Here is a 7414-nt window from a genome sequence, read left to right as displayed (position 1 = left end):
TTTTGCAAGTATTTATGATGTGCGATTTCTCAAACTCTAAACTAATCAAATTTGATATTTATTATTATTATTCGCATCTAACTATAAATATTTGGGTGTAGGCTTTTGTCAGATGATAGTGATGTGAATGGAGACGCAAATATTGGTTTCATGTGTCCTAGTATGATTTCGGCGACCATGCTACACCATGAACCAGTTGCCTCGATCAACTACATGCAAAGGACATTGAGAGCCAATCGAAATATGAAATACATCATGCTTCCATACATTGAAAAGTATGCTTTATATTTTCCAACTTTCGTACATTGAAAAGTATGCTTCCCTTTTATCTTTATATATGAACTTATCACATTTTGTTGCATGCTTTAGTCAACATTGGATTCTTCTCGTCCTTTCTCTATACAAAAGAACGGTATATGTATTTGATTCGCTTAGGAGATCAGATAGATCCTTAGCTATCAAGGAACCGCTGCATACGTAAGTTAATAATTCTTATAATTCTTACATGTATTTTAAATACTTTATAACTAGTAATTCTTTTATAGTACTTAGCGCATATACGTCATGTTGTTGTTGTTGTTGTTGTGTTGTAGTGCATATACATCATTCCTGCTCCTTGAAGGTATCAAGGCAACAAAATTGTCTTGGGTATCTATGAAGGTAAAACTCTTATGGTTTTGTATTTGATATGCATTTTATAGTTCTATTTAATATTTCTTAATTTTTTGATTCTAATATGTGTATTTCAATGTGGTGTAGTGTGCTCAACAAACGGGAGGAGATGAATGCGGCTATTTCGTTATGAAATACATGTTTCAAATCGTCCGCTTCCTCTATCAGGCAAATGATTTGAAGAAGGTATGTATATGTTGTAAATTGGTTACTTTACTTATATGATTTTAAAGTTTATTAACTAAGTTAACATATTTATAGGATTTCCTAAAAGCGTTGAACCATACACCATAGAAGATATCAACGAAATCAAAGATAATTTTGCGCGATTCTTTCAACATCTCGTGGGAGAAGAAAGGGCCAAGTAGTGTTAGTGTAGTAAGTGTAGTAGATGTACATAATTGCTTTATTATTGCAACTTTGGTTGAGTATATGGCAACATTGGTTTGCTTGCTTGGGATTATTTGAGATGTATTGAAACAGGTTTTGATATATATATATATATTCCCAACGATTTCTTGGGTTATCCATATTACAAAGGAGACTCTGCCGAATTTTCCCCTCACAATTATTAATATGAATGTTTGTTTAGTTTTGAATCATCGAATATTAGTAATATGTAAACAAACCAACAGAAAATCTGAAAAAATCGAAAAAAAAAAATTTTATGAGCAATTTGCGTCGCACATGGCACTAAGTGCGACGCAAATTACACACAATGTGCGTCGCACCTTGGCCATGTGCGACGCACATTGCCCTGCTGCCATGCTGCTGAGAAGGCAATGTGCGTCGCACATGGCCAAGGTGCGACGCACATTGGCCTTCTCAGCAGCATGGCAGCAGGGCAATGTGCGTCGCACATGGCCAAGGTGCGACGCACATTGTCTTCTCATGCTGGCCTAGTTGGAAGGGAATGTGCGTCGCACCGTATATAGGTGCGACGCACATAGCTCATCCATTTGCGTCGTTTCCCGAGCGACGCAGATCGTTTCCTTGTCATTTGCGTCGAGGGCTTTGGCGTCGCACCAAAGTCCGACGCAAATGGGCGCCTCAGGTCCGACGCAAATTGCGTTTTCTCTACTAGTGTCCAACCAGCAAGACATGATGCATCAAATGTTCATTGCTTACAAGTTTTATTTCTTATTTATTGTTTTTCAGAAATAATAATGGGGGTATAGCTGTACCCCTTGCATCCACTCTAGATACACCCATGTCATCTACGTACCCATGTAGATCCATCCCTGTGTGATAATAAAAACGACTATCAGGGTCGTTCTTGATAGGAAAATAACATATATCGTAAAATTTCAAAAATGTATACATAACATTATCTTTTTGGTGTTGTATATACTCATATTGCACCAAGTTTAAACAAATTGTAGACAGACATGTTTCCGACATTTCAAAGAACCTGGGGCAAACTAAAAAATAAGGGTCCTCCTTGATATCAACTATTATTCTTTACATGTATTGATTTAAAGATATTAATGTATGGTCAAAGTTCTGCTGAATATGACTTTTTCAACGCATGAAACCTGGATTTAATTTAGCATACATTTTAAATAAAATACCCATTCAATGATGGTTATATTTTTATGCCATATCTTCCTAAATTAAATCATATATTGCTTCTAAATTTATCATGTCATCTTCATCATCGAGCTGTCGGTTGGAGTTAGGGTTTTGGATTACGAAATTATGTAAGCTCTTTGGCCTTTTGAATTACTTTTTAAATATTTTTCTGGTCTGAATTGTGAAAAAAGAACAAGCAACCACAGAACCCCTCCCTTTTTCAACAGTTCCAGTGTGACATTCGCTTCTATCAATGCACTACTTATCAACATCTAGTATCTTTAACTACCTTACTTTATCTATTCGTATAATTTATGTAAAAATAGATTTTTTTTAAGTTAATTTACATTAAGAGAAATTTAATAATATTTCATATTAACATTATTTGTTCTTATATATTAGTAACTTAGTAGTCGAAGTGGGGTAAATGAACAATGTAAACGTAAAAGTAAACAATTATATATATTCCGAGGGTATGAAATAGCAAAAGGGACATAGTTACTCTATATGAGAAGGAAAAACTCACCTACTAAAGTTTAGGTAGCTACTTTAAAATCACTGAGACCCAAAAAAGAAAAAAAGGAAACTGAAACTATTTCGAAATCATTCAAAAAAAAAAAGACCCCAAAAAGAAAAAAAAGAAGAAAGCCGAGGAAAAAAATGTTATGGTGGGATTCGAACCACAGATGGAGAGATGCAATGGAATATGACAATCACTAAAATAAGGAGCCAATACAATGATTCATGCATTTAATGCATACAGTTTTGCTTTGCCCACAAGTACTAGACTACAAAACACCAACATGGGCCTTTTCTACCTAGGCCCTGGGCGGAGCGCCCTGGGCGGAGCATCCCTCCTGTCCAGGCTCAAGGACGGGCCTAATTGTAGATTAAAATTGTCTATTGTTGTCTCATTAGAGTAGATATGTACTGCCTTCATTTCGTTTTAATTGCTATATTTCTATTTTGGGGAATTAAACGACCAACTTTAATCGATTACTTTGATTATTTCACAAGTAAAAATATAGTCATGTATAGTCTTGTAAAATTTGTATCGATATGTAGATTCATAATATCGAATTTTCGTAACTTTTACTTAAAAATAATAATAGAAAGTAAGGGCTAAAAATTGTCATAAGACCGTATACCAATTAAAAAGTAACCGAGAGGGTATATAAAGACTTTTTTCCCACTTTTTGTTGGCTCCAGCCTCCAGTAGTTTAAAGGACCTAAACTAAGTAAAAGATAGAATATCATAGTTAGTGATATTCCTCCCTGTAACAAAAGAATAAAAGAGATAAGATTACATGGGGAAGCTCTTATTAAAGCTCCTGAATTCTTGTGCAAGTACTTGAAATGCCTAATACATTTTGGACTCCAGAGTGATTAAGTTATTACGTAGGTTGCAATTATTTTGTTTTGGCTTAACGGATCATGTGATATAATTACTCTTGGATTGATTAGTTGCAAAATTTTTCTTCTTGGGCACTTGGCTCTGCTTGAGGGCCAACCCTGACGAGTGACGACTATTCACTTTTTATGTTTTTTTTTTTCTAGGATGGTAAGATGAATGACTCTATCAATTCAGAATCTGAGCCTTACATGTCAATCCGGTTTGGGTTAGCGAGCATACACTTTGAGAGTGGGGGCGAATGTTGGAGCCTTCATCAGTTTTCAAGACAGATAGAAAAGAAAAAAGTTTTCTCTAAAAATTTCTAAACACGTTCTCTATATTCTCTCTAATCTGGGCATTGTTCAAAGTGTTCTCAAACTCTAACTCTGTATTACACCGGAGGAGCAATGGTTGTGTAACCCTGGAGGCTGGTTGCCAAGAGTCCATGTGTACGTAACGAGACAAATTCAACTTTAGGGTAGTGTTTATTTACGCCACGATTATTCAGATAATTTGTTCCAATTAATCTACTAGTTTTAGTTCCTACAAAGGGACCCTTCTCCCGAAGTGCTATCAATGGGAATTGAACTCCCAACCTTAAAGTTGCAAGATTCTTTCTTTGCCATTATGCCAAGTTTAGCTTGGTGACGTTATACTTGTCCCTCCATTTTAGTATCCTAGACTTCTATGCACGCAATGCGTGTGTCGATTGTTTGGGTCTATTCTTAATGAATTTCATCAAATATAGAAGTGTGATTTATAATTATTGTTCTACAAACTATTGTAATCTATAAAAATTTTTAGAAATTGAGATAAATATTCAGATGTAAACTAGTTTTGTTGTCAAATTAATTTTTTTTTTTTTTTTTGAGTAACCATTTTTCTCATTATGTCAAGTTACGTTGTTAATTGCTTATTTAGTTTATTGTTGGAATTTTGACCCATCTTTAAATTAGGAAAGACTATAATTATACAAAATCTGAATATCCAATCAAATATATATATTTAGTTAAGGATAAAAAAGACATTTTATTGGGGGACGCCATAACTCCCCCTTGACTTATATAATAGAGATAAGATTTGTATGCACGGGAGCCATATTTGTATGTGATATTATAAACTATTTGTCAGACAAAAAGAGACATGTTATTAATGTCTTCAACATTTATCTTTAATGAGATTGATTGAATCAAATTTAATTGACAACACATTATGAAAAAAAAAACAATTGCACTTTATCTAAATTGATACATAAAAAATAAGGCCAATTACAACTCAATATACAATTCAAACATGTCGAAAAACTTCCTCATAAACCACACTGGTTGTAACAGATGAGCTGCCACGATCTTTATTATATATTAAGATTTTCAAACCCTGTTTGTTTATAACTCTTCAAACAACGTCAAGCAATAGTCCGTGTCTGAATACATAACCCAGGCTTTAAAAAATGGGTAACTTTCTGCCGTAAAAGGGTCAATTTACTTATACAAAGCTGACTTGTTTAACGTTAAAAGTTGTCTTTTATATAAAAGTGACTCATTTTAAACTAAAAAGTGACCCATTGGGACATATGAAAGTGACTTGTTTTGACTAAAAGTAAAATATTTTGATATAAACTTATTGTACAATGAATGCACATAATAGTAATTGAATACAAAACCTACTAATCCTTATACTTTTATCATCCACCACTTCGTTATACACCCTCGTTCCTGTATTTTTTTCCTCTTCCTCTATCTCTTTTCTCATTCTCTATCTTTCCCTTGAAAATTGCCAAAGCAACATGAGTAACGTAGAAGTTATAGGTTTTTATTATTATGTTCTAATGAACTTATTCTCATAAATTTTCTAAGTTGTAGTACGTACCTATGTTCGATTTTGAAATATTAAGTTAGTGTTAAACTACTAATTAAAATTGCAAAAAAAAGAAGACCTCGTCGTTATGGAAAGTCTATGAATGTCATGCCAAAGGTGCATGATGTGATAATATATCCCGTTAGCAAGTGCGCTAATTTCCTGGAGAAATATCAATTGAGTACTTATGGTTGCATCCACATTATGATCGATCTTGGTAATGCCAAAAACCCCACCCATGGTTATGTAGAAGTGATGATTTAGAAGTTACAAACAGAAAAGATAAATTCATATTACTTTAGAAAGATAATTCCAAATTTTTTTTTTATCTATATAAGTATATCCACCTACAATTTTCGTAAAGCCTAAAAGATTTAATTTATGAATAGAAAATCAGCTATGAGGGTTTGATATACTCTAAGCTTTAGTTTCTTTTTTTGAAGTGGGGGTTTCAAATAATCAACTAATAGGATAATACATCTATTATTGGCATGTTCCATATTTATTTGATCATATATGATGGTATCTTTAAATATTAAAGGGAGATAAAGTCATCCATTTGCCCACCCATCACCCGTGGCAAGTACAAAATAAAAAACCATCCCTTTTCCACTACCCACTTCTATATCAGTACCTTCTGATACCCAACCCACCACCTATCTTGTCCTCCAAAAGATTCACTTTACATGCCAAAACATCCACCCATTTATGTTAATTAATTTTAAGTAAAAGTAACTATATATGTGTACTCCATCACTTTTGAGCAGCGTATATAATGTAGAAGTGTTATTAAAAAAATTCTACGGACCATATAAATTGTTATAAATTATAAAGTAGAACCTGGCACATACAATTGCAGATTATCTATTTAGCAAGTAATTTTGATTATAAGATAATATTATAAATATAGATGATATGTTGTTTAACACAATTTTTTTTACAATAATGATAATAATACATTAAATTCATTTCAAATATATTGTTTTATACTTCCTCCGTATCTTTTTACTTGCAACGATTTTACTTTTACACTATTAACAAACTCTAATTAGTTTATCTTTGGTGATTTATAGTTAACGAAAAACATATTCATGTGTAATTTTGTTATGCTATGATTTGGTAAGCTCAAACATCTAATTGGATTCAAGAACTTTGGCAAGTAGATTTTGGGTGGAAACCGCAGCAAGAGATCTGGTCAAACCAGTCAAACATTTTTGAAAAATTTTCGTTGATACCTATTGTTGCAGTTGTCACCCAGAACCGCAGCAATAGGTTGATTTTCGATTTTTCCTTTTCTTTTGACGTGGTTTATTGTTTCGTATGGGTAAAAGCGCAGCAATTCAGCAAGAGCAATTAGCAACTATTCTATTAGTGGTTAGAGTTCTCTACTTCGAAATTAATGAGATATCATACAAATTATTGTTGATGCTAATCAAATCTTATGTTGTTCGAGAATACGGATCAGGAGATCGAGCTCAAAGGTTAGAGGGTAATGCCCATAAATAAGGTAGTGAAATTGTTAATCATAGCAAAAATTGTTAAAAGTTGTGCTTGATAACGTCTATGCGCCATGTGGCACCCTTCTTCAGCCACTAGAATTTTGCCACATATCTATTAACCAACAATAAGTCAAATGATCATTATTTAAAAATATATATATGCTGGAGTTTGGGTTCAAACCCTTGACCTCAGCAAGGATTTCCAAGGACTCACCATTAAATCTAACATCTTTTAGTGATTTATATTTTCACAAAATAATAAATATGGGTTGTAATTAGTTATGTGGCAATCAATGCCTATTTCCAACCATAAAATTTATTTTTCTTATTTGATTTAATTTATTTTTTACAGTCATCCCCTTGCTCCATCTCTCCTTTCGAAATTCACCATGAACGTTAGAATCCTCTACTTCATAATTAA

Source organism: Beta vulgaris, chromosome 2, assembly GCF_026745355.1.
Source record: "Beta vulgaris subsp. vulgaris cultivar EL10 chromosome 2, EL10.2, whole genome shotgun sequence".
NCBI classification, from domain to species: domain Eukaryota; kingdom Viridiplantae; phylum Streptophyta; class Magnoliopsida; order Caryophyllales; family Amaranthaceae; genus Beta; species Beta vulgaris.
Note: the sequence above shows the minus strand (reverse complement) of the source record.